The sequence below is a fragment of the Hippocampus zosterae genome, chromosome 12 (genome assembly GCF_025434085.1).
Source record: "Hippocampus zosterae strain Florida chromosome 12, ASM2543408v3, whole genome shotgun sequence".
NCBI lineage: Eukaryota > Metazoa > Chordata > Actinopteri > Syngnathiformes > Syngnathidae > Hippocampus > Hippocampus zosterae.
The window spans coordinates 5,621,512-5,649,511 of record NC_067462.1 but is presented as its reverse complement, the minus strand read 5'-3'; the positions used below and the strand labels follow the sequence as shown (position 1 = coordinate 5,649,511).

At 43.4% G+C, this 28,000-nt stretch overlaps 1 long non-coding RNA gene across 1 annotated transcript; it reads right to left on the bottom strand.

Moving 5' to 3' along the window:
* LOC127611289 (uncharacterized) lies at positions 1–28,000 on the bottom strand. The gene is made up of 3 exons (XR_007965287.1): positions 27,808–28,000; positions 3,039–3,117; positions 1–448 (listed from the first exon to the last, which is right to left on the bottom strand). It is a non-coding gene; the product is annotated as an uncharacterized LOC127611289 (long non-coding RNA).

Sequence of the window (28,000 nt, the reverse complement as noted above, 5' to 3'; positions counted from 1 at the left end):
TTAAAGAGCCGGTTCCTGTCACTTGTGTTGTAAAGCATCCCAATGTCAGTTTCTTCCGTGGCCTTTGTGCCACGCCTCCACGAGGATTTTTCAGGATTCTGTGTCTGTTTTACCGTGACTGGTCTTCACAATTGTGTATTTAACTTTTTATTTTGTATTCGCTAAGATTTACTGTTGATATTTTTCCGTGTGTGCATGATTATACACGTTCATCAGCACAAAACTGTACCAAGCTCAAAGTTTGACAAAAATTATGGTCATTTTTGTGGACATAGGAAAAAAAAAAACAGACCCTGCCCATGAAAGCATTACCTCAGTGTGCTTGGTAATAAAACACTTGACGGAAGGATTTCCTGTCGTATACGGCGCCACGTCCCTCCCAATGTGAAAGTCCTTTCTTGTCATGTGTGCAACACCAAAGCGGTTGTAGGCGTCATGGCTCTCCCTCCTATGCAAGGAAAAAAAAAAACAGGGTGGGACAGATGTGGGAGACATGGGGGGGGGGGTGGGGGGTGGGGATGTCATCCGGACACAAATTTTTGTGTACGGACAACAAATGAGCACAAAAGTGCTGCTTTCACAGTTTTCCGCCGGCCCGACGTTGAGATGCCGGGTCGAATGAGACAAAGGGATGGCGGGATGATGAAGCTCTGAGCTGCGCCGGGCAGGTGTTTCATTCGTCTCTTGGGTGGGAGGGAGGGTTGTGTGTGTGTGAGGGGGGGGGGGGTTGTGGGAATACACCTGCCCACTACAAAGCCAGCGTGATGGATCGAAAAAGGCGCTAACTGACTCAGCACTTAAAAGGCTCTAGCTGGGGTTGAAGCAAAGAGGGCCTGATTGAAGCACACTGTCATTCCGCAAACAATAACACGCATTCGTCTTTCCTATCGGGCACAATGATCATGTTGCTGACGTACAGATAGCAGGGGAACAGCAGCCCAAATTCTTGCAGACATATTACTGCCCTGATGCCAGTTCAGTTCGATAGTGTTGATAGCATTTAAACCGTAATATACTACAAATAACCGGTGGCATGCCGTGCAATTTTTTGTAGCTGTCTGAATGGACTACTTCAAGCAGCGCTATCACGTCAAAGTACAATAATCCAACACAAAACTGCAGCCTGCAAAAGGACATCATCGGGAGCTGTTCAGAATCATCATTTGCATCACGATTCGACAAGAAGAAAATACTCAGTATCCACCGATACAGATTGCTCATACTTGGCTTGTTGTGACCGACCAATCACAGAAAAAGAAAAACGATGATGTCATAGAGGGCCACGGCTCTTGCCCTGCGAGGAGGAATTTGAATTGTGATCGGTTGAAGAAAACAGACGCGTTGCTAATGTCGTTTTGGTTGTAATTTGAAGCAGCGCGACAGAATCTGAAGTCCACGGGCAGATTAGATGGACATGGCAACAGCTGCAGGCCGAAATCTGATTGGACAAAAAGATCCTCGAACGCCCACATCCACTTCATCAGGAACAATCGAGAGTCAAATTGAAAATCTTTGTCATGAAGATAACGATGCACATTTTTAAACAATGCTTATTATTGTAGTCGTTGTTTACTGTGCTGTAAAACTGGACGGCGTCGTACTGACAACGTTTTGAGCCCTTTTATTTTTATGTACTTTTTTTTTCAACCAAGATATTATTAATACGTCTGTTTTATTTTGAATGACTTCATATTCCATTTATGGAGGACCAATCGTAGCGTGTGCATGGTAACACAAGTCAGTGACTAATGTAATTTCATAAGGGTCATATTTACAAGTGGACGCCAACAAAATTTCAATGGGCTTTTCACACAGATACCGTCGTTGAAATATTATTACTATCAATCCATTTCACTTTAATTTCAGGGTACACATTGTGGTTGTTTTTTTTTTTGTATTTGCAATCCAGACAAATAACATGCCACGCTTTCGGAATAAATGTGCATTTGAGAAAAGGTGCAAGATGAAAACTACGTGAAAAAATTCATATACTGTGAAATTAGCTCTCGAAATAGCACAGATTTTGTGAATGTGTGAAAATGTACGCTTTTAGAGCCAAATTGGAGGCCAAATTAACCGAGCAGCTTGCTCTATCTACACTCTTGGAGCCGATCGGGTGCAGGTGGCGGTCTAACAAATTTGTTCAGCACACTTTTTAACCTGTGGCTGGGGATGTACTTTCATCTGGTGGAGGCATCTCAATATCTGAATGAACTTTGTTGCAGCAGTTACGGCGTGTCTTCCTTATCTTGTCCTGCTTCTGCTTATCGGGATCGTGTACACACTTGGTTCGGTAATGAGCGTCACGCCTGCACCTCGCCCCATGTGGACGGGGCCCCACATCCGTCCGCAACACCCTCCCGCCCCCACACACACACACAATGAGCAGCGTATGATGCTCACGTGTGTGTAATGTTCCACTCACACACCCGTGCGTCACCCTCGATATGTGCCCACCACATGCATGAATACGAATGCAAGCACTGCTCGGAAGGCGTGGGGTGGGGGGGGGCTGCTGAACGTGGAACCCCCACCCCCCAACCCCCGTTTGGCATGGCAATGACAGATTTAAAGGATGTTGTGGATATGAGAGGGTGGGTGGTAGAGGATACGCGCGACATATAGCATGCGGCGGTGGCGCGGAGTGATGGCATCCTCTATTTAATGAGCACGGCCCGACGGTTACACACAGCTGTAAATCTGCCTGCTATCACTCTAATACAGGAAGCGTTATCTAATAAGTGAAACTCGGACGGCTAATTTCAATAAAGGCTCATACCTCCCACGACGTTGCGCAAGGCAACTGTTGCCGAAAGTGGACTGCAAACATATTGACTGATCTGATTTCATAATGTGGCAAACAAACAATAAACAAAAAACGCAAGCAGACATATCCCAGATGTCCCAGGGCTAAAAGTGTAAAGCACCTTTGTGTCCACTGGAACCTCTTGCTCTCTTTCTGGCCTGTCCTCTCAGCCTTGATTTGTGGCGTGCCGGTGTCAAAGGGGACTACTTTGTAGATGCTGTGCTCTGCTTACCTGTTTCCCCACAGAAAGGGCTGTAAATGTCACTCCATGACACTCTCTGGACTGTCTCACTCCAACCATTACAAGGTTCCTGGGGTGGATACAGAAACGCATGGCTAAATTACCATTGAGAAATCCAGGGATTTTTTTTTAATGATATTTAAATGCTAAACACGATTTTTCACTGATTTCAAAACATAGCATTTATTCAACGACCAAAACTCAATCATAACTTAAAAGAACAACCACAAAAGAGTGACAAGTTAAGTAACAATATACAAAAATTATAGCAATAAAATTGTAATGCCTGTTTTGTGCACTTTGGCCTCTAAGGGGCAGTGTGGTGCATGCAAGGAGATACACGAAGATAAAAAGAGTAGAAGAACAAAGTGGTGAATTTTATCAATCTAACTTGTTTTTTTTGGAGATTAGGAAGAATATATATCCATGAAAATTAGTATATTACCCGCCTCGATGTGTTCATACAGCATTTTTGTTATTTGCAGCTTAATCCCTGTACAATGAAAAATTTTGCTAGCTGGTCCACAGCGTTTTCCATTGAGCGCTAGCATTAGGCAAACTCTACAAACCACTTCTCGTATTTAAATATACGTTGTACAATGAGTGTAATTTATTTTATTTTACAGTTAATTTCAACTGAGATATCAATAAATTAAAAAAAAAGTTACAGCTTGAGAAAAACAATTTACAAGTAGTTACAAAGAAGCTCTTCCGTGGCAGACCAACTCTGGTTGGAAGCCGCCATATTTTATACGCATTCATTCCATGACGGGTCATGCTCAGACAGGACGCAGCCCCCTTGTGAATCTGAATATAGAATCCAAACAGATTTGACTTGTTTATTTCGATTAAAGTGATCGTATGGCATATTTGTTTTTCATTCTTATCGGAATACAAAGCGCCACTTAACCCCTCGGCTAGCGTCCTGCTCAATAAATGACTGAAAGTTCACTAGCGACTGTGACTCTCCTTGCCTAACCCCAGAAAAAAATGACAGAGGGATGTCTCATAACTGGCAGTCATAAGACAAAATGAAATGAATGCATCATCCTGTATGGTGACTTCTATTCCAAGGAGGCATGGTGCCTTCAAAACTCCTTAGCCACAAGCAATCAAAGCCCAAGGCTCTCACTCATCCCGCTTTATGAAGAGTCATATTCATTATGCATTTTATTATGCTTTAATATTCGTGTTCAGTGGCCTGTCGGGGTGTGTAAAATAGTTCGACATGAAATCTGTGTCAAACAACTGTCTTTGCGAATGCTGTGGGGGGTGGGGGGGTTGTTTTTCTTTCTGTAATCGCTGACTGGTCTTTCAGCCTTATAAAATCATCAGTGGTGGAGTGACGATAAGAACTAATGAGACTGCGCCTCCTGTGCTTTTTTTTTCCCGAAAAGAAAACATGCTGACTGCACTCTGTCCAGGGGATTTCACAGGGCATTCAAGCACGGGACTATTAGAGGAAAGGGGGAAGTCATGTGACAATCACCATGGGATGCAACTTTATTTATTTATTTTTTTATTTCCTTTTTGGATGGAGGGGGGCCAGGGGTAAGTCACATGAGAAATACGCTCCCATTCTGTCCATTTATTTTGCACTTTGCTGGCTACTTATGAATCGTGGATACCACATACACATAGCAGCCATTGCGTTAACACTTGAGCGACAAGGGAGGAACACGACAGTCTTAACTTCCCACAGCAATGTTATAAATATCCCAAACAATCAACATCACATGTGTTTCATTATTACACTTCAATACAGAGCAGATGTAGAGCAACAGAATTGCTGCTATCATTTATTCTTGTCATATTTCAAGATTTCCCAGCAACGCTATTGGCTCAGAATTGGTGAAGCACAGTCGAGACCGCTGAAAAAAAAATTGAGACATGTACACCACGCCCCCAAGGCGGAATAGGAATTAGGAAAATTGGAGGTGAATTTTGGCCTGCTGGTCTTCTCTTAAAAGTCAGAAATTATCATCAAACCTCTCATTAGCATTAAAAAAACAGATGGCAGTTATTTTAGGGAAGCTGTGGCATAAACTTTACATCGGTTGTTGCTCCAATCTAATTGCTAAGCACTCTACTGGACGCCATTTTGCAAATCAATCAATAAATGCAAAATGTGTGGTAAAGAAAATCCCCCTAAATCAGAATTACCCCCTACTATCATCGGTCCCACTCATGTACAGCACATAAAAATACACACACAGTACAATACACTAGCCTGATTGCTCAGGGTCATTTTTCAAAGGGAGACATCCACAATATGGCTGGTGAAACTCCAAGGAGGTTTTGGGTCTCAGCTTAATTAGATCTTGCAGAGCTAAATCAAATCAGTCTAAACGAGAGCAGAGAGTCAAAACCTCCCCACGCAAACAGGCGTCTCCTGTCTGCCCGGCATGACCGACAGCCTGCCAAAACTCTCCGTCTTGGTTTTTTATTTATTTTTTGCCGATGGAGCTACAAAGGAAAGGCGCCGCTCTTCTTCCTCTTGTGCTTGCTTCTCCACAGTCACAAAAAAGGTGCATGGGGGGGGGGGGGCAATGAGAAGGATGGAGAGTTTTGGCTTCCTTCCCCCTAGCACATTACTTCACACACTACTTAACCTTGACAAGTCAATAAGATGCAAATGCAATTTGCTTATCTCCTCTTGACATTATGACTGTTCTTACTGCCTTGGGGGCATGTCGCTCCATTAGCCTTAGCCGCGTTCACCTTTTGGACAGTAAAAGCGCTACATCCTGAAAAGATGAATTTCTTTTTCCAATGCATCGGGTCATCTAAATTTGATGAGATTGCTACGTTGCATGAACATGCTCCATGTGCCACATATTTCAAAGATAGAGCGATAGACAAATAAAAGTATGTGCCTGACAATTGGTATTGACATATCTGTGTTACATGCCTTTTGAGGCGTGGCCTGCTGGTATGGCGTGATATCGGCATGTCTGCGTGTGAGCGGCTGGGCGTGAGCTGTTGCCTACAACAGCTCCTATATGAGTGTGCTCATCGCGCTGATGCGCGGAACAGTACTGTACCGCGGCATGTGTCTAACTTTTTCACAAAGTAGTCCCTCAAGTAGACTAAACGCAAATTTATTGAAGTGAAAAAGTAAAATACAACTGAACTGTATTTAGGTAGTGGTTCATTGGCATCGCGTGAGAAATATTGTTCTTCTGCTGTTTGATCGATGATTGAAACAGCATTGTGGCTCTCCTTTCCCCACATGCGAGTGAATTACAATCCAGTCAGTAAGACTCAGCTCGCTATCAACCACAACAGAGTGTACCCCACTTTTTGCCCAAAGTCAGCTGGGAAAGGCTCCAGTGGTATGGATAATGCTATGGATGGAAACTGCAGTTTAAAAACCAAAGCTTGTGGTGTTTTTCTTCTCCAGTTTCTTCCTCATCTGTCTGAGTAGAGTCACATGACTACTCCACAACAGTGTGCTCAGTCAAATGCGGTGTGCAAGAATCTAACGGCGCGAGCGTGCATGTGTGCGTGCGTGCGTTTCAGGCAGGTGAAGCGAACCCCTCAGCATCTGGCTGGTGCTCCCTGGCTAGAAAAAACATTCCTCTCTCTGCTGCAGGGTGGCTTCAGCCCAGGTCCATTAGTCACTAGGCCCTGGACACCTCTCAGTCATCCCACCACATAAGGCAGCATAATTGATAGCCATCAGGCGCGAGTCGTGCGGTTGGGGCGCGCAATGGTCACTTTATGTTTTGGTTTAAAAAAAAAAAAAAAGTGGGGTCCGCAACTCCCGTCCTGTCTCTTAGCCATCACTCCACTTGAAGGTGAGATGATTTAGGAGGCTGGGAGAAAGTTAATTTCTCTTGATCATTGTGTGCAACCTGGAGCCTTAATGGCGGGCGTAATTAATTCTGCTGATGTTAATCACCAGGGCTGGTCCCCACAATTATCAGCCCTGTGCAGATGGGGCACAGCGCAGACATGAAAAATTAGGAAAATGAATCTGTAATGGGGTGGCAGATCTAATCTGTGTCAGAGAAAACAAAGTTAAGGAAGAGCAAGGAGCCTCAGGATTCCAGGTGAAAGCCAGCAAACGCAAACAAAAACCTGTGTGGCAAAGCTGAAACGGGGTTTTGTAATTGCCGCGCCATTCTTAATTCATCACCGGAGCGGAGATCAACATCTCGGTTCTGAACAAAGCTTTGGGAAGGAGGGGAGCCACGGTGGTCACGTTTACGGGGACGGAAAGGTTAATCAGCTTCCACTCATAGCTGTGTGTGGCTTAGCGATCACCATGTATACTCACTGGCTGAATTAAAACACACACACACTGCCATACACGGATAGATGAAAGGTAGATTCATGATATATGTTAGCGCATGCATCCACCGAGTAAAAAGGGGAAAAATGCAATCAATGAGCACACACACGCACACACACACACATACTGATTGTTTCAATCATGGGCCATACCGATGAAAGAATTACCAAAGCATTAACGGTCAAAGGACAGGCACTCCCAGAGGACATTTTCCTCTGCCAACGTCAAACAAAATTAAGCAAAATACAACTGATTAATTGAATTGCGGAGGAGCCATTTTTCAAGCTCTTACTTGGCTCTGGCAGTCCAGGCATGGCGTCATTGCGTTTTAGGTTTGCTTAATTGGTCTCGCGCCTAGTTTGCACATTCTTACAAAGTCTGGGCCATGATAATAATAATAAATCTTTAGCCATCATAATTGTTCTTAGAACAGTTAGAAAAAAAAAAAAAAGAAAAAAAAGCGAGTGGCAATTGACTCAAGTACTGCTCGGTTATTGATGAGATGTGTAAGCAGCTCTGTTACCAGCTTTGTTACTGGAACGCAAGCTACACCTAGCTAGCAATGATTGATTGAATCGTATCTGATTTGTGCACTTTGAGTGATTGCGCAAACGATATGTTTTCTTAGGTAATCATATCCATGTCGGAAAGCTTTAATAGCTACCTTTGTTTAAGACGATGACATTTAGTTGCTTCTGAGACTTTAGAGAAAGGAGCTTCTGGACATGCAGCAAGGAAACATAAGTCCTGAATCTTAAGACAATGTTTATGACAGACCAAAAGCAAACGTTTTTTGTTTTGACCAATATAAAAATATTTTTTACTGAAAGAAGAAACAAAGCTTGGATTTGGAAATTTACCATTGATTAGCGACTTTAGCAAGCTAGCATAAAGTTTTATTTTTTTTGTTCAGTAGTTCCTCGTTGAATGTATATGTTCTAAAACACGTCAAGGACTAGTGACCATACTCCATTGATTTTATTACCTATACAGCCGACAACTGTGTTCTTCACCAATAATAGGATGTTGAAGAGACATGACAACACGCATCGCTGAGCCGCGTGCTAAGCTAATGTCCATGCTGTCCGATGGAAACGTCGCCATTGCCAACATGAAATGTCTCCACAGTACTTCTAAAAAGACAGTTGTATGGTTTCCTGTCTTTTGTCGCAATCCTGAAACTATTGCGTTCACACGCCTGTCGTTTCTATGGTAACCGCATTGGCAGTCTTTGTACTTAGCTGCAATTACACGTGTGATCAAGTCGTACGCATCGACGATATTCCAGTTTGCTCCCGAGTTTTTCCCCCAACCTTGATCTACAGCAAAAGGTCAAAGGCTCGTCTTGTTGTAATTACTCACAAGGGAGGCATTCTTGAGAGGAAAGCCAACGAGGAATAATAGATGGTGCGCTAGTTTTGTTCATTGTTCTGTGGTCAGGTGTGACCAAGTGTTTACACAGGCCACACACTCGCAGCAAGGCAAAAGGACGTACAGAGCATTTAAAGATGCCCTGCAAGAATTGTACAGCACACATTTATCATACACAGACACAATCCAGACTAAAACTAACAAATTTTGTTTTGAGTTTTTTTTGTATGACACAGAGCAATTACAGCCATGCAAAAGCTGCTCGCGATGGAAGCCAAGAATTCATCGGAGAGGTCAAAGTGATGGAGATTAGTATGGTCATAATTCCGGGCGGATTATATGCTAATGCACTCTCGCCTGTTTGTGGGAGGAAATTGCATTGTGGTTATTAGTGTGACACCCGAGCTCAAAGATGCGACGCCCTCGTCGGCTCTCGGATGTCCTCCAAGGATTTACATTTTTATTACAACGCGCCGCGAGGTGAAATAACACCGCGCGCACCCTCAACCTGAAAGATTTAATTGAATGTATTCAAATGTGATTCATTGAACAATTACACTCTCATTCTGCTAGTGCAATTGTTTTGCCTATATGGGGGCTCTGCTTCCCCTCTCCTCATCCTCTCACTAACACTCCCACTCCCTTTAAATTAAAAATCGGCCTGGCCTTTGAGGGGGAATCAATAGGTGCGTTAATTACAGCAATTCATTACCCAAATAAACGTGGAACTCAACCTTTTGCTCGGATACAAATTTAGGGGGCGTGGAGAGACAAAGGCCCGCACCGGGAATCCCTGTTGCATTAATCTGCGGGATCAAACTCCTGGGAGTGTCCGGCGCGGGATCAATCCCCACGCAGAGACGGTGACTTATGGGCACTGAATACAAAAGGTGGCCATGTGACATGGCTTGCCTCTCTCGCTCCCTCACGACTGCCGTGTCGTATTGGGAGTTCTGCCGGCCCACAATGCAGCGGGGCTATCAGGGCAGGCCCCCCTGCTCCCCAGCTACCAGCCCATTCCGAGGTTTGTCCCTCTTAAATTCGTCCCACCGCAGAGACTCGGGCGAAGGCGGCAGGCAGAGGACGCAGCTAAAGGACATCCCTCTCCCTCACTGTCATCTCTACAGCGCCAGCCTATTTGGGAATTATATCTCTCGCGTAGGCCATAATAAAAGATGATAATGATGGATGGCACCAATAAATTACCGTTGAGTGGATTGTTGGGTCACACGTTTTTGCGTGTGAGAGCCGAGTATCCGTCGGAAAAAAAGGACAGATGAACGAGTGCGATGTAAATGTTGTCACGTGCGATCGCCATGATGGCAGTCACGTCGTTTAATTACTGTCGCCGTTTGGCGGGCGTTACCGCAAAGAAACGATTGTTAATTAGTGAGGAGATGGAGGGGGTTGCTACCACATTGGCAACCAACCTTCTGAACCGCAGCAAAATCCCTTGATTTTTTTTTCTGTCTTTTTTTTTCTAAGCGATCATTTATTTTGAATTATTGCAGCATACAGGCACGTCTGAATTTAAAATTGTCTTCCGTGTAGTATCACATTGGGCTGCAAAATTGGCACTGGAACATCTATGCTGATATCCATTAGCATGTCTATGTTAGTATCTAGCGAGCTGATTTTTGCTTGCATGGTTGCACAGTTAATGTTAAATATACGATATTATTTTTTTATTTTGTCAGTTAGCGTGCACTTCAGCTGTGAGTGCTTCAAGTGGAGAACAGGCGCTAAACAATGCTTTCACCATGTGTGTGTTTAATATTTTTATCAAGGTTGTTTTAAATTTGAGGGTGAGGTTAAAAAAAAATTGTGAAAAAAATAGGGAATTTATCAAAATGTGACATTGGACGTTTCGACCCGATGCCAGTAATTGTTGTTATTAATTATTTTATTTTATTATTTAATGATAGTTCCAAAAATTTTATTGAAAATAAAAAATATTGATGGTCATAGATTGACCATGGAGACATTTTAAAAGCATTTTTTACATTTCCAATTTCCCATTTTGAACTTGGAAGCCCTACTGCACTTTTTTTTAAACAGCGTCCATGATTACAAAAAAAAAATGTCTCCGTATTCCTGCAGACCAGCACAATCCAACAAAAGCCAAAACACGAGCAAATCAGAATGCATGTTTACGTTTCCAGCCCGAAAAATAAACATCATCTGTCAATTGTACACTGCAGCAGGTTCGAAAAATTCTATACCTGTACCTCACTATACCTAATAAAGTGTCCCGTGCGTTACCTCCGCTTTAAAAAAAAAGCTGCTGTGCCTCTCGCCACCCCAAGTGGGTGGTGACCCAGTTCAACAAAGTTGGGCACACTTTGGGTACAACGAACCCGTGCCACATGAACTCCGAGCACGGTTGACTGTTGCTCTCGTCCGAGCAGCTCATTTAATGCGAGCCGACGTTTCGGTGGCCTCGAATTTTCCGAAGCTCTGACCCGACCCAGTTTTCAAATCGGTGGCTGGACGTCCACAGAGGAAATCTCAGCGCAGCACTTTCAGACAACTTTTAGGAGCAAGCACCTCAGAGTTATCTTTCGATTCACATTTGTTATACTCTTTGTTTTTACTGCTTGTCAACCCCCCCCCCCCAAAAAAAACGTGAACTCTCTTTACCGCTTTTAAAAACTAAAAGCTGATTTGTTTTTCCATAAAAGTCCATTTGAGTTGGCGACGGTCCAAAAGTGTTGCTAGTTAAAAATCAATCTGCGGGCCATTAGCGAAAGGGTGTGCGCCAAGGTTGTGTGTATCAGAGGATCATTTGTAATGAGCTTGGCTCTGGAAAGGAGGGATGGGAGGTACACAAGTGAGATAATCGGGGGACCTGCTGGTTCTTAACTTAACAATTGATGCTATGTGTAAAGATGCTGAACTTGTAGTCTGCACTAATTGATCCACTTTGCCTCATTGGGAGAAAGCCGCGAAATAAATGTGGGTGTTCATTGTATGCGAGCGACTCCATAGATAACTATTAAAGGTGAAGTTGTTTACCTGATTCTGATGGCTGTGGAAGGCATCGCGGAGCAGGAAGACATTTGTCTGCTTTAGCACGAGTGCTCCAGAATGTTTAAGTGATAAATCTTGGCCAACTCCAACCAGCACCTTGGGACCAAAAAAAAAAACGGGAACCCCGGACTATTCGACTTATTAAAGTTGTACGGGTGTATTCCATAGCACCTTTCCAAAATCTGCCCAATTATAAAGGCGAGGTTGCTACAGACGGCGAGAAATTTCTCCCTGTGGTTTTAAATCAACTTTTGTGGACTGGCCCGTAGTGCGGATTGAATAAAGAATATTGTACGGGAGTTATTGGAAATTAAAAGGCTAATGCACTACGGTGACAAACCGTAAGCTAGTTTCAAAAGACCCAATGGAAATTGTTTAAAAGCGTGAACGGTTCAACAGATACAGAAATACACGAGAACCTGAATTGAGTCAATCTGTGACGCGTGACGATAAAAAATAAATGTGTACATTTCGTTTCGATAAAAACAAAATGTGTTTTTCTAAATATTGTATTACTTATAATTTAGTCACAATAAACAGCCAAAATCATATGTAAAAAGATTGTGATGTTAAATCAATGGACCATTTTAGCCACAGAGAACAAGAGTGGCCTAACTGCATTTCAGTCATTTTTAAGTTAAGTGCATTCGTTTCCGGCTACGCGCTTCCTGTGTGGAGTTTGCATGTTCTCACTGTGCCTATGTGGATTTTCTGCGGGTACTTCGGTTTCCGCCCACATTACAAAAACATGCATGGCAGGCTAATGGAACATTCTAAATTGTTCCTCGGTGCGAGTGTGAACGCGAATGGTTGTTCGTTTAAATGTGCCCTGCGATTAGCTGGCAACCATCTTAGGGTGCCGGAAGACTGCGGGGATCGGTTCCGGCAGGCCTGCGATACTCGTGAGGAAAAGCGAATTAGCAAATGGATGGATCTAAGTTAGATGAAGAAATGAAAAGAGAAAATAGAATATTTTATACAATATTTAGATGAACACTGGTCTAGATCAAGGTTGACTACACTGGAACCTTGATTTCACAGACCTGTAATAAACGGACCCCGGATTCAACAGACAAAACAGTGGCCAAGTCACTCAGAATGCATTCTTATACATTATCGTTCAAAGTCTGGTAGTTCCAACTTCCAATGCGCGGTCAACATGGATTCATAGACTTTAAAGTCGACTAGAGCAGGCTAAAAAGCACTTCAATATGGCAGCCACGTTGGGACGAGTTTCCCATTAAAACAATGTATGGCCGGACGTTCGGCCATGTTGGCAGGGAAGAGAGTTCCTTCAAATGTAATGGTGCATTGACGTTAGCTTAGCACCTGCATGTAGCTCAAAGCGGATATGCCGTATCGACTTAGCTCGGCGGCTGTTTTTACTGGAGCAAGTGGTGTAGAAATCTCTTGCTATTCCTGCGTCACCCTTTCCCCAGTGAGCCTTTCACACGTCTATCGCTATTGTATTGATAGTAGACTTTGCCACTATGCGCAGAAAAAAATTCAAATTCCCCCCCAAAAATGACACGGATCGATTCGAAATGTCCTTTTTTGTGTCGCCAAAGCGAGTCAATAAACAGCCTTTTGAGATTGGTGCGACCGCCAGGCAAACGGAGAAATGGAGTGCCGCGGCAAAGTGTGTCAGACACACCGTTGTGTCGCGTGCCTTTGATAATGCATGAGTCTCCGGAGCGACGGCTGCCGTGACGGAGCGAGCTCAAGGAGAGCTCAATAACAGAGCTGTCAATGTATCCCGCTATTTGAGTGTATTTTTAGTGGCCGCCATCGCCGGGGCCTCATGCATATTTCAATAGATCTTTTGTATATTAGGTGCGCGGGCAGCCACAAACCGGAGTGAAGACGAGCAGCACGCGACGGCCAAGAAATATGAGCTTGATTGTGAGATTTGACAGAAGAGCTGCGCGCAGCCCTCGATAGGTTGCCCCTGACTTTGAGTGGATGGGCCGGCAAGACCTTCATTGATTTCGTTTGGAGACAACAAAGAGATGACATTGAGCTCAGTGCAGGAATGAGAGCAAAAAGATGTACAACGCATTAAACTTGCAGGGCCCGCCACCGTGTAATCAGACCAGAAAGGGGGGTGAAAAAGTGAAGGAAATTAATGGATCCCCTCACAGGGAAGATGCGGACACGCAATCGCGCTCACACAGACGCGGACGGGTTTTCATTGCATAAAAACGCTTCGAAGCTATGACTCGATGCTGAATCGCGCGCGCGGGGATGTGCCCTAATCAGCGCAATCATTTTTCATGCACGCTGTCAGTTTTATCGCAGCAAATGTATTGTTTTATGATATATTCCAGCTTGATTGCAATTTGTCGGAAGTCGTTATATCCATAGCCAGCATTTTAATCGCCATCGAGAACATCGCCGCGTTATGCGGAACGACGTGCGCACAGGAGTTCCAATCCGCCTTGTTTTCACATTTCTTGATGAAAGCGTAAATTTCCACCGTGCCGTTTGACAATCCGATTGCGCTTCACACTATAAACATGTTCATCGAAATTGATGAGCAGCGTGGGAGACATACGGCGCTGTATTGTTGTATTATTTTTGCTCCACTCATACAAGTGGACCAAATACTGTCACGAATGCAGCTAAGGTTGTGCGATTGGTAGACCTCCATTTGTCCATCAGGCCCAGTTGGGTCGGGGCAAAGGTCAAAAAATGACTCCCTGAATTGGATTGCTTATCAATCACACTCACGTCTCAGGCAGTGATCCATACGTGAGCGGAGCATTGTCACAACGCTTGGTCACCGTGTCAACGGACAACCGAAGCGACAAGTGGCGACTTGAATATGTCAGCAGAGCTCATGTGTACTGTTGCTGACCTCTTAACTGGAACACGTAAGAGGGAGCAGGCAACTCCTATTCTGGCCACCTTCCAGTGCACTTTCGAGTTCATTTGAAGAATCCGCTCTTTGTTTTACGACCTGTAAATGGTCTCGCTCTGTCTTAATTCGCTGAGCTGCTCCTTGAGGAACCAAAGTCGAAGCCATTAGACAAGCCCCTTCGCTTTTTTTTTCCAAAACCAGCCTTCAAATCCGTTTATATTTCTCCGCTTTCCACACAGCATGAACCCCATTGAGACTCTTCCCTTGTTTTAGTCTTCTGTTTCATTGTCTTTAAATGGTTCTTTTATTTCCTGATTAGCAACCAACCGCAACCATTTTGAATGCGTCACATCGTTGTTTGCCGCGGCCGCTGCTGTTCCACCCTTCACAATCCAGTGGCGGGTTATTGACGCCGAACTGATCTAATCAAAGGGTTGATGCATTACAGATGATGACTCATCACTCTGCAGCCGGCAGCAAGCAATATGTAGGCGGGATGACATCAGTTTGACATGGGAGCAACTCCTTCCATTCTCTTTTGATATTCTACAAAATGAGCACTGGTGGAATCCAGACAGGCAAACTTTCCATGACATCAAAGTCATGGAATTTTACTCCTGTCGATAGCTGGACCCTTGAGCCTTCTTCTCGGCCGCACATAAAGTACGTTGCGCATTTTGGTAAATGTTATTCCATAACTGCGGCCAATAAATGAGACAAGTGGCGTACATCCCCAAAGACTGCGTAATGTAGAGACACCTTCATCCCTCCACATGAAAATGGAGGAAATTTGGCAACAATGAGGCCTTGGGCTTAAATGACCTCAGATGTCTGGATGTGTCGCTTCACATTGGGGCTTGCAATGCGAAGCACTGCCAAGAGAGGGTGTCGGGATGATGTGTCTGCGGAGGGAAATGTTTGGAGACACACCTCTCACGCAATGAATAAATCTGTCTTGGATTGGGCAAGACTCTTTAGTTCCTTTGAATGGTAATCAATCATCTCCCCAAGAAACTGGAGACAACTTTCTGCTTCCAACTGTGGGAAGGGCCCAGTGGCTGTTGCTCCGTGAACAAAGAAGAAGAGACTGGAGAGCGGTTATGTTTAATTTTCTATCTATTCACATAATCAATATATCCATCCATCCATTTTCCGATCCGATTATCCTCACAAGGGTCGCGGGGGATGCTGGAGCCTATCCCAGATGATAGCGGGGGACACCCTGAACCGGTTGCCAGCAAATCGCAGGGCACACAGAGACATCCGCGCTCACAGTCACACCTAAAGGGACAATGCAGAGTGTTCAATCAGCCTGCCATGCGTGTTTTGGGAATGTGGGAGGAAACCAGAGTACCCGGAGAAAAGCCACGCAGGCCCGGGGAGAACATGAAAACTCTACACAGGGAGGCTGGAGCTGGGATCGAACCTGGTACCTTTGCACTGTGGGGTCGATGCGCCAACCACTGGGCCTGTCTCTCTCTCTCTATCTTTCTCTCTCTCTAACAAAGAGATTTACAATAGTCCATTTTCTCAAACAGTGCACCGCTCCAATCGACACCATGGCTCATCCATTTCAACAAATAAATCAATGCCGTCCATTAGCAACTTTAAATAACAGCCGCTCCCGACAGGTAGCTGGAAATACCTTGACTGAAGATACATTTTGCAACAAGCATACGGTTTGGTCACGTCCGCTCCAATACAGTCGTTTTCACCACAGGTGGGATACAGTATCTACACGAGTTACGATAACAGCCAAGCACTAAAACAGCAGGCGAGCTGGTAACACACCACTGAATTCAGCAAAAGACAAAAAAATAAAAATAAAATGACAGTAAAAGCCCGGTGGTCCAACATCATTCAAGATGCACTCCAAGGTTTTGATTCGAGAAGCTGAGAAATTTCACTTTCAAACTGTGACCGGTGAAAGATAAATTGCGGTAAGTGAGCAGGCGAGGAGCGAGCGAAAGAAGGCAGCAACCTTCTTTAGCGGTGTAATTACAAAGAGAATAGCAAAGTCAAAATATGCCTCCTGCATTGGAAATCTATCGCGCGCAAGGATTGCCCTAGAACTTTCAAGGTGCTCTAACGAGAGGCAGAGGAGCGGTCACATTGATGGCGCGGGGGCCATCAGATTTCCATTATTGACTGCAGCAGATATTGCACTGTAGCGCTGTGTAAATTGGTTCCTGAGGGCCTTTCAGCTCTCTGAGCAGGGGCAAAGCGCGCAGGTTGTTCACCACCCCACCCGCCGCACCCCTCGGCTCTGTAAATCCTACCGGCGGACCACTTCCAATGCCTTCACCGCCCCCCCCAACCCCACCCTCCTCTGATCAATACCTAATTCCAGCCTGTGCAATCAGCCAATGTTGCCCCGGCAACGCTGATGTCACACGTTGGGCACGGGCTGTTACAACAAATCATTCTTTTTAAGCAATCGTAATGGAGTATTTGCACAGTGGGCTGAGACAATTTACGCGCCGAGGTCCACACTTATGGACAGCTCCCCCTCAGCTGCTGACCTCACGAGGTAGGTTGGAGGAGGTAACCATGGCAACAGTTAGCGCAGCGCAATTCATTGGGGCCGGGGGGGGTGGGGGGAAATAAAATTTGGAATTCAAAATTGTAAACCGATACCGTCATTCACATGAAAACTGTCATGTTAGATTTCAATATAACAGTAAAGACACTTTCTATAAGAATTCTATTGATTTAGCTTTTTTTTTTTTTTAATAAGCTGCCTTGATTTTATATGGCCATACGTGTTGTGCTATTTTCAAATTGTCAATTTAATGATATAATCGATTGTCAAATTAATCATACGACCTTTTTTCAACGAAAATTGTCTAACTCCTCAGAACTGCAACGAAATATTCTCTTATTTTGTAGTGCCGTTTTCTGACATGTAACAGGGCCAACCAGTGAATGAATCTTGATTCATTTACTGTATGTTTGCGCATTTTATGCACTGTCAATTTGGAAATAATGTCCTGTTTTTAAATTTAGGAACGATTAAAAAAAAAAATCTAATCAACAAAATTTTGGACAGATTAATCGATGACTAAAAGAATCTTCATTTGCAGCCGTCAATGTATGACGTGAACACAATATTAAAAAAAAAATAGATGTGTTTCTTTTACAGGGTACACAAACGTCGATATTACCATCAAAAGTGAGTGCATTTGTGCGTCTCTTCTGTCAGGCAGACATTGACTGAATGACCTGAACGTCCTTAAACATTGTTAAGACAGATTCAGGCATAGGGAAGTGGCTCGATGCTTGCCTAAAGACGAACTCTCCCCTGAGTCGCCGTGGCCAACTGATTCAATCAGAGCGTCTCCACATCCGGCATTCCCTGGCACTGATGTATTGCCGGGCGCAAGCGGTGGTGTGCGCCATCATTGCGCGGATCAAGTTATGTCACAGTTCTTTCACGGCTGCCGCAATTTTATTGCGCTTCTGTCCACATATGCTGAGAGGTGAAGGCATTCGTTTGATCTGCCAGATGTGATTCGTTTATCTGATCATGGATTGAGGAAGGCAGAATGAAGGTCGGTGAATGAAGGTTGGTGAAATTGTTGATAACTGGCGTTTTACGGTATGTAAAATTGGTGACCGAGTAGTTTGTGGGTTGGCTCAATTCACTTCACAACAAGCCGCAGTTTTGCAATAAAATTATTAAGCAATTTTTCCAAAAGAGTTTTCGAGCTGTTTATTGCCACTCCCAGTTGAATTTGAGGGTCGAATTAAAATTAAACAAAGAGAATGACACATTGTGTATTTAAAACAGCCTTTCAGTCCAATGTCTTCATGCGAATGCTAAATTGCATCGGTGCATGATGCGGTGCTTTCAGCTTTAGAGAAATCGATTGAACACAAACGATGCAGTAGCACATGGAGACTGACACTATAACAGCGCAGATGGCTCCGACATGATTGCCATTTGGCACTCAGGGACTCACTTTATTTTTCTATTTCACATATTCATTTTATTGATTTATGTACATATTTATTAGTTTTTTTACATTAAAAAAAATCCTTCCCCCCACCCAGTTTCCCCTCCATTTTTTGTGGAAATCGTATCTTGAGTGTTTATCAACTTTTTTTTTAAATAAAGAACTTTTGGGGGATTTAAATAATTTATTCCCCCCAATACCTTTTAATGGGCATAAATTATAAAAGGGCTTCCACAATTCAGGGGGGGGCAGAGTGACATATTATTTGTCCTCTGTGTAGAATGACTGATATAAGTGATTAAGTGATGTACCGAAAGTTAAAAGATCTCGTTGAACACTCTGCCTATCGGTGTTTCGGACCACATCGCTGTTATGATGACTTGAGAAATTTAGGTAAGCACAATATTTAACCTTTTGACTTGTTTTCGATTTCTCGACGACCAAGAAAAAATGTGCTTTCTATTCACTAGTTGGCTCAGAGAGTTTATTTTACAGTTAGACAATGAGAGGTTGCAGTTCAAGCCACCGTTTTCGATCTGATAGAGTATGGAGATATTCTAATCCAGACCACAAAAGTGTACATTTCCATATTATTACCCAAATGTATTCCTGCGCCGCATGCTTTATTCAAGGTGACACTGTGTTCGTTGCAATCCGGAACGACAATATGCTGAATATGATTAGATGGCACTTATTCAACTTGTCATTTTCCACACGGGACAGATTAAATAAATATAAAGTGAATTAAATGTGGCCGAGTCTTGCCTCTGTAAAGTACGTAAACAAAAGCCACGCTGCTGCTTTGTATATTCCTGTCAGCTTGTGACTAACGGATGAGACGCCATTTTAATGATATGCTTGGCTTTCTTTACCCGTCATTCGCCTGCAAACATTATTTATGGCCTAAAACGCATCTTTTAGATCCAGATACTTTGTGATAAGCGAGTGTCAATCTCTGCAAGTTTATTGGCTTGGGATTCTATTGCTCAAGACTGGAATGAATATATAAAAAAAAAAGAAGAAGAAGAAAAAAAAGAGGGCTGGGCACCAGGCGAGAGGGGCGCTAACATTAATTAATATTTGTCGCAGTGAAAATGAAACCCAGATCTGTGCTAATTTCAATAGACAATTAATCATGGGAGTTTGTAATTACACTGGGGAGTTTACAAATGATTTTTTTAAGTGGGCAGAGTAAAGGAAAGGAGATAAACCCCTCACTATCCTAATCATTGGCTTTGCACCAATCCCAGCAGAAAGAGCAATTAGAGCAAACAGCAAGCAGAGAACTAATTGTGCGGTGGGAGAAGATGAAGGCGCAATCTTAATTGCGGTGAACCCACGTGCACACGCCACCGTCCTTGGGGGGGAAAAGAACAAGTGCGCAACCTGTCCAGGTGCCAAAGGAGCGCATCAGCACGTGACGCATCCCGCCATTCGCCACACACGCAGTCACGCCCAACGTCCTCGCTAGGCATGTTAGAATTGTTTCACACGTCATAAACTGGGCTATTTGCCATAAATGACTTCGATTGACTTTTTAGCCACTCAAGAGGGCACGATAAATAAACACTTTATGTGTGCTTCAATTCAACATAAATGATTGTCTGTCACAGTGATTGTGAGTTATTTGATAGCAGAGCGGGATTACTATTCTCGTTCTTTCGGCCTGAAGTCTTTTTGAAGTCTTTTAAAGCATTGGTACCGTGTAAGGTTATTATCGCGAGCAAAAACAAAAAGTGCTTAAAAAAAAGATTTACTGACTGAAATCACATTTTATGTCTATGGACGAAGTAAAATGAACAATAATTATGGCAGAAAAATGCCCTTCATTTCATTTAATAAATGAGATTTCAGGGGTTTTTTTGAAAATATTTTATTTAGATATTACTGGACGGCCATACATAAAACAAATAGGTTGACCATTTAAAAAAAAAAATCTTGCATTAAAAAAAATCCATATATTTAAAAAAACTAAAACTAATACTAAACTAAAACAAGACATTAAATAATTGAAACAGCTAAAAACTAACAAACCAGTACCAAAAACGAAATAAAATAAACTGAATTCAAAAACAAATGTCAAAAGAAAATAAAAACACGAAAAAACAAAAGTAAAATGATAAACCCCAAACCACGATACCTGCGGTGCTGTGGGATGAGAATTTTGGATCTAAATCTGATATTTTACCGCTTTGAATTTGAACGTCAAAAACTCTAAGATGACCAAAATAAAAACCCCAAACCTCCCCAACAACATTTGCAACGTCACACTTCTTTTCTGAGAAACACTTTAAAGCTTTACCGGAGAACGTTTTAATCGTTACGAAGTGCATTAGATGGACAGTGACCGATCGGTGGCACTTGCCTGCCATCTCCAGCAAGTAAGAAGACGTTGATACGGTTACGCAGGCACGCTGGAGCCTCGCCTGCTTCCTGCGTAACTGTATCCGTTTAACTTTATAATCAGGGCTTTATTAATGCAATGCTTGTCTTCCGCCTAATAATGAAACAACACAAATAAAATTAATTGTGATCAATGGAGGAGAGCAGAGACAGATGAGGAGTCTGTCACATTGGGGATGATACCAATTTATCTCTTTAATGCATCTCCACAGGGTTCTTTCACTAAAGGATACACATTACTGAAGCCCTCGTTTCACTGGGGAAATCGTGAGAGGAATGCGAACGGGTCGCGCGCTAAACACGCAGTCGACAGACACTTCATTAGGTACACCTGCAGTCTGATGAAGGACGTGAGAGACGTGGTAAGATAACTGCGGCGAACCGAGGCAATGTTGCCCACTGAAATGAATGGGGATTTAATCAATCCGTTCAAACACTTTAACTAAGGAGCGTCACTGATAAAGAGTCGACTTCCAAAATAACGTGGGGAAATTCTGACTCTTTTCGCTCATGTCCGCTTCTTTTCTAATTCATTGGTTGATTTTTTTTCCCGAACAAACCAACCCAGGGATAGTCGTTTTCTGCAAAGGAAAAACTCAGGAAGTGAGATGTCACATTGTAAGAAAAGATCACTTGCTCTGTCTCCAGTTTGTTGCGCATTTCTTTGGATTGATTTTAATCAATGTTTTATTTATTTATTTATTTATTTTTGCCACATTTTTCTTGACAAAACATGTTTTTAAAAAAAAATCTGGTATTTTGGGGGAAGTAAAACTGATTACTGGCATTTAACATCCCTCAGTGGTACAAATGTTGTTGTGATAAAGGTAAAAAAATATACCGTTGCAAGGATATGAAGAGAATAGCAAATGTGGGATGTACCCTATGAATTTATGCTGCTATGAACAAGTGAGAAGAACATCCAAACGGGATCGTGAAGCAGGGGAATGCAAGGCAGTAAATAACCCCCTCGGGCTCTGCTCCGCCGGGTCACCGTCGCGTTGCATCGGCGGGCCAACGACAAGAGCAGACGTCACTTCTCTTCAGGCTCTCGGCCACATTCATCACATGCAACAACTTGTAACTTCTTCGTGTGTGTGCGTGCGGGCTTTTCTTGCGTTTGCTTGGGGAGGGGACAATGGCAGTTAAGAAGGACCAAGGTCAAATTTAGACCGGGCCATAAATTGTTTTGTTTGATGGCCGACATTTGCCTCACTAGCAAGGGGAAGGCCAAGACCATAAAAAAAAAAAATAAAATAAAAAATAGGGGGGGCCGGCCAGCTGTCGGTTTAGCTTCCAGCATTGTTGTCCCGGGGAGGACGAGGCTCTCCCAGTGGAGCTTTGGTTCTGGCTCCAAAGAGGATTCTAGTCCACATGGAGAGCTATTACCCAACCCGCATTGCTTTGTGATTTAAGATCCACACTGACAAGTTTAAGGCTGAAAAATATCCTGAATATTTTTGCTGAGTGGCCGTCCGGTGAGCCAGTGGTTAGCATGTGGGCCTCACAGTGCAGAGGTGCAGGGTTCGATTCCTGCTCTGACCTTCCTGTGTGGATTTTGCATGTTCCCCCCGTGCATGTGTGGGTTTTCTCCGGATACTCCGGTTTCCTCCCACTTTCAAAAAACATGCGTGGCAGGTTAATGGAACACTCTAAAATTGTTCCGAGGCGTGAGTGTGAGCGTGAATGGTTGTTTGTCTACGTGTGCCCTGCAATTGGCCTGCAACAAGTTCAGGGTGTCCCCCACCTACTGCCCGAAGACAGCTGGGATAGGCTTCAGAATACCCCACGCCCCTCATTGAGCATCAGCGATTTTTACGAAAAGGCTCCTTATGACATATTAAAGACAATTAACCGTCGATTTAGCGGTTGCTGTTTTTTATATTTATACTGTACTCTATATTGTAGCCAATCATAAGAATGCAGATTGCCATCTTCTTGTCCAATTAAAATTGCTCATTCAAAGCACTTTAAGGAGGTCTTAATCCTTCCTGAGCACACGACGAGCCCAGTAGTCGCCGTGCACACAGCCAAGGTTGGGAGATGCTTGCTAAATCACAGCAGTAGGCAGATTTCCGGGGCTGGCTAATAGCTGTTGCTGAGTCGATAATAACAAACGAAGAGCAGGCGCGATGCTCGCAGTTAGGAGGGGGATTTGGAAATCCCCGGACAGGACCCCCATGTAGGCTCGCCGCGGGCAGGCCACACCTCATTCCTCTGGCCACACGCCGACAACCCCCCCTCCACCCCTTTGCCGCACTCAGCTACATCTGCTGATCATTAACGTTGCCAAAATGAGTCTTTGCACCTGAGCTAACGAAAACTCCCCCCACATCCACACGGCCAAGACGGGCGCCACGTGTGTCAGCACAGTTCACCGCTTGGATAACCTGGACACCCCCCCCCCCGATACATGAGCACCAACACCACCATCACCTCCTCAAAATGCTAACCTGCCTTTTTTTCTGTGCATGAGATTGTGAGGACATTAAAATGTCGTGAATGGAGGAGCTACTGGCCACACATAAAGCCCCCCCGACAGGTTCTCCATTCACAGCCTCAGCCACAAAGCGGATAATGACTTCCATAAAACTGTCAGGAGCGAAGAATAAGCGTGTATAGCATACACGGCCGTAATTCACACATGCCTTTAAGTCGCTGGATGAATAAGATGAAATAGTTGATCAGGCACTGTGGAAATATTTATATGTTGAAAACACTTCTGGGAATCACCTGGTGGCCTGGACCGTGGCCAGATTCAGGTTGTGTATGGTGCTGTGACAATGCTAATGCTAGCTTGGTGTGGGCGTCATTCAAATCTGGCTAGCCATTTAACACGAAACATTTACCTACTCTCACATTTTACATTTCAACAATTCAATTCATCCATTCATCCATTTTCCGATCCGCTTTATCCTCACAAGGATCGCGCGGGGTATTGGAGTCCATTCCAGCCGTCTTAGGGCAGTAGGCGGGGGACACCCTGAACCGGTTGCCAGCCAATCGCGGGGCACACAAAGACGAACAACCACCCGTGCTCACACTCACACTGAGGGACAATTTTGAGTGTTCAATCAGCCTGCCATGCATGTTTTTGGAATGTGGGAGGAAACCGGAGTACCCGGAGAAAACCCACGCAGGCATGGGGAGAACATGCAAACTCCACACAGAGCCATGATCGATCCCACGACCTCTGCACTATGAGGTCAAAGCACTGAACACTGGACCACCGGGCCGTCCCAATTCAATTAATTCCACAGCATTTCAATTCAGCGCAGCTTTTCGGCATTCATATTCAATTTCAACATAAATTGCTTTCTCCAGTTGTAGTCCTTTTGACCTGGATTACAGCAACAAATTAATTGTGAATGCATGTGTACTACAGAGGGAAAACATTGACTTATTTTCTATTTACAACGAAGCGATTATTATTCTAATGCATAATCATTCAGATAAATGGAGCTGAACGAGATCTGTAGCTTTATTATTATAGCATCATCATTAATATGACACTCAAATAATAATAATTTTAAAAAGCCCCCTCCTCCCATAACCCCAAAATCTGATTTAGTGGGACATGAAAAGCAGCAGGCGGGTTTGAGCGAGGTTCTTTTGACAAATGAACACGACACACGAGGGGGGAAATAATTTGACAGGTGACAAATGTTGAGCAGCGATACAATCTGAGACGCGGGCCACCTGAAATATGGCTCACTCTATTAAAACCATTCACAGAGGATATTAAATAGTTCCTTAAAGACTTCAAACATCCGATGTGGTGCTATTCGCGTTCGGCTAAATGTTTTGCGATTACGGTTTGCATAAGAACAATGTACGATTATCGGGAACGGATCGCTGCTTTGTTCGTCACTTGGATGCCAATCCACTCTTCGCCGTCATTGATTTGTTCGATCAATCACTGCATGAGATCATGCTTTATCGGCCATAAATAGTCACGTTCACTCGCCACGTTCTTAAGCCGAGAAAGGTGAAAGGGAAAAACGTACGTAAATGATTGCCCTGTGTTGAGTGGAGGAAGACCGTGGCTATCAGTCTTCATTAAGGCACATGCGGTTATCATATCATCATAGCTGAAGTGTCACAATGTCGCTGTTGGATGCCGAGTCTTTGTTGAAAATTTGGGGGTTTGTGTTATTTCACCTGTTAATCTGCAAAATTAGAGCTTTCGCGATACCCACAAACGAAACAGTGATCTGGAATCACAGTCGGACTTTGTTCTTTTAACCCACGGGTCGGGTTTAACAATTCGGTGGAGGAGTATGATGTGTGTGATTGATGACTTCCGAGTCAACATCAGATGAGTGTTATCCAAGCCGCATCGTTTTCTATGCCAACACAAACTTAATACACAAAGGATTTGTGCACACAGGAGGTCAGATCTGTTCATTTAGTTTGAGCAAATGTTCCTAACAGTGCAATTTGATTCTAAAAAAAAAGAAAACAAAATAGTATGAATCACATCAAACAGTTTGTGTTTGTTTTGTAAAGGAAAAATAGCACTCGATAATATTGCCATTTACGATGACGTTGAGGAATGACAATTAAATCAAATGGAAAGAATTATACGCGTGGTGCATCATGATTTAATGCTGCAATTCGTTTCATTGTGGTGTTCCTGTTTCTATACCCATTTTGGCCACCAGGAGGCAGTGTAATAGAAACACACGGAGAACAAACAACTACTGTGATTCTGTAAGATGCTATAATGTTTGGCTTTTTTAGGAATATATGCTTGTAAGTACTGTTCTATTACCTGTCTGTACTCTGTGTTGCTCCACCGCTTGTGTTCAAACATGCGCCGATTCAAAAAAAAACCAATATCTCGCATCAATTGCTCTCCACAAATACGATCTTCATCTGTATTATAATTTAAGTTGGGTGAAAAAAAGCGCCTAATTAGTCTTTGTGTATTGTTTTGTCTCTTTGTTTTAGTTTTTCAGAAGCCAGTGATTTAGTGTTCATGAATTTATGCAACAAGCGTGCCGAGCAGGTTCCACAGGCCATAACTCACGAGCCAAAAGTTGGCCTTATTTACATTGGACACAGTACAAACGTATTTCTCATTTTGTTGCGAGAAAAACAATCGCTGTAAATCCTCTTGAGAGTATAAGACGCAATGGCATACAGTTTAGGCCGGGATGACACTCAACAAAGAACACAGTAAAAACATGTTTGCGACAATGGGATGCATTTTATTGGTTGGAACTATTGTTAATATTTAAAAGAAGAAAAACATTCCCCGTTTACATTTTTAGCAGCTTGTCGATAATTTTCACAAGGGCAACTCACTCAAGTTTTAACCACTATTGTCTTGTGTGCATTTCAGGAGCATGTGGCAGGATGGTAATTAACAATACAAGTGTTTGTTTGTTTGTTTGTTTGTTTGTTTGTTTGTTTTTTGTTGTTGTTGGGGGCGGGGGTGGGTTAATGGATCACGCAAGGTTTTTCTCAAACCAAATGTTTTTTAACGCCTTTGGCAAGCTGCCTTTTGTTTCATTACGCCGCATCTTTATCATTTATGCATTGATGAGAACACAAGGTTTTGGGGTGAGAGACACTTATTCTCTAATGTGTTTCCCTTCATTCAGCCACGGGGCTCGGATTAATGGCTTCTTCTGTTTCCTACTGTTTGCATGTCTTGGGAAAAGAACACTGAATTCTTTCGTAGATCCCAGAGCCTTGGAGGCGAGCTACGTAATGCCTGTTCCCATTTGTTTGTATTTGCACCTGCTAGGAATTCTCCACTCGACGGAGTTCCACAAGCGATTAAAGCAAACTGCGGATGTGTTACATATTTTCGATTGATCGTGGAGGTTTATTTAATTCAGTCGCTGCATATCCTAACTTGGAGCGGCAAGGGAAATCGTTGGAAAGTCAATAGGCGGAAGCGAGCACGACAAAAATAATTGACTGCTTTCAAACTCCTGCGGGCGGATGAATAATAAACCAAAACGGCTTGCAGGGGTGTCTGAAATGGTTTGTTTGCAAATCCTTCACTCAACTACGCCAAAAGAGAAAAACATACAAGAAAAAACATACAAACATGAAATGAAAAGAAGATGCACAATGATATATCTAAAATAATGTTAAGAAGTTGGTACAGAAGCTAACTTTGTTAGCTTCTGTACCAACTGGTCAAGAACAAACCAAGCTATCAAGTAAAAAAACAAAAAGGCAACATGACGTAATGAAAATGACTAACAGGGTTGTTTTAGCTTAACTAACATACTCCAACACTGCTAAAAACTAAAAATAAGAAAAACAGAAGAGGAGACTTGGTCACGGTTATTAGCTTAATTTTTGCTGCGTCATGTAACTCACTTCTTTTTTTTCTTCCTGATGGCGAAACGGTTTTGGTTTAGGTGTGTGTCTAGAGAAATGATTTCAGAGCATAATTTCCACTATTAGAAGTCTGTCTAATCAAACAAAAAGTTGTTCATCAAGAAAGAGGGAAAAAAGCCATTTTCGTCGGTGCTCGTGAGCTACTGTGGGCATAAAAAGTCTACACACCCCGGTGAGCTTTTTGTGATATAAAATAATGAGACAAAGATACTTTATGGAATCACGGCCAAAAATTCCTACCTTGATTTCAATTGAAATCTCCAAAACATATGTGGGGAAATGTGTTATGGTTCAATGAAATTATGGTTTTGGCCCAAAAGGTAATTTGATATGAACAGAAAAGAACACCAGAGCTCTAACCACAAGAAAGCAAGGGATCCCTGTATGTACAAAGTTGTTAAGATTCTCATGGTCAAGTAAGGTTGGCTTTAGTGTGTGTTTTTGTATGTGTGTGTGCTTTTATTGTGATGGCGCACAAACCAGATGCAGTGAGGTGGAGCTCTTCCCCCAGGAGCCACCTCCCCGGGTGCCTGCAGGTCCACTTCCAATCTATTTGCCGTAATTGCCGTCAGAGTGTACACCTTGGAGTCGTCTAATTCCCTCTTTTATTTCAGCCACCATGAGGGAGACCATCTGTCCTCCTTCTGCCACCTCCCCCTACCCTGGGCCGCCG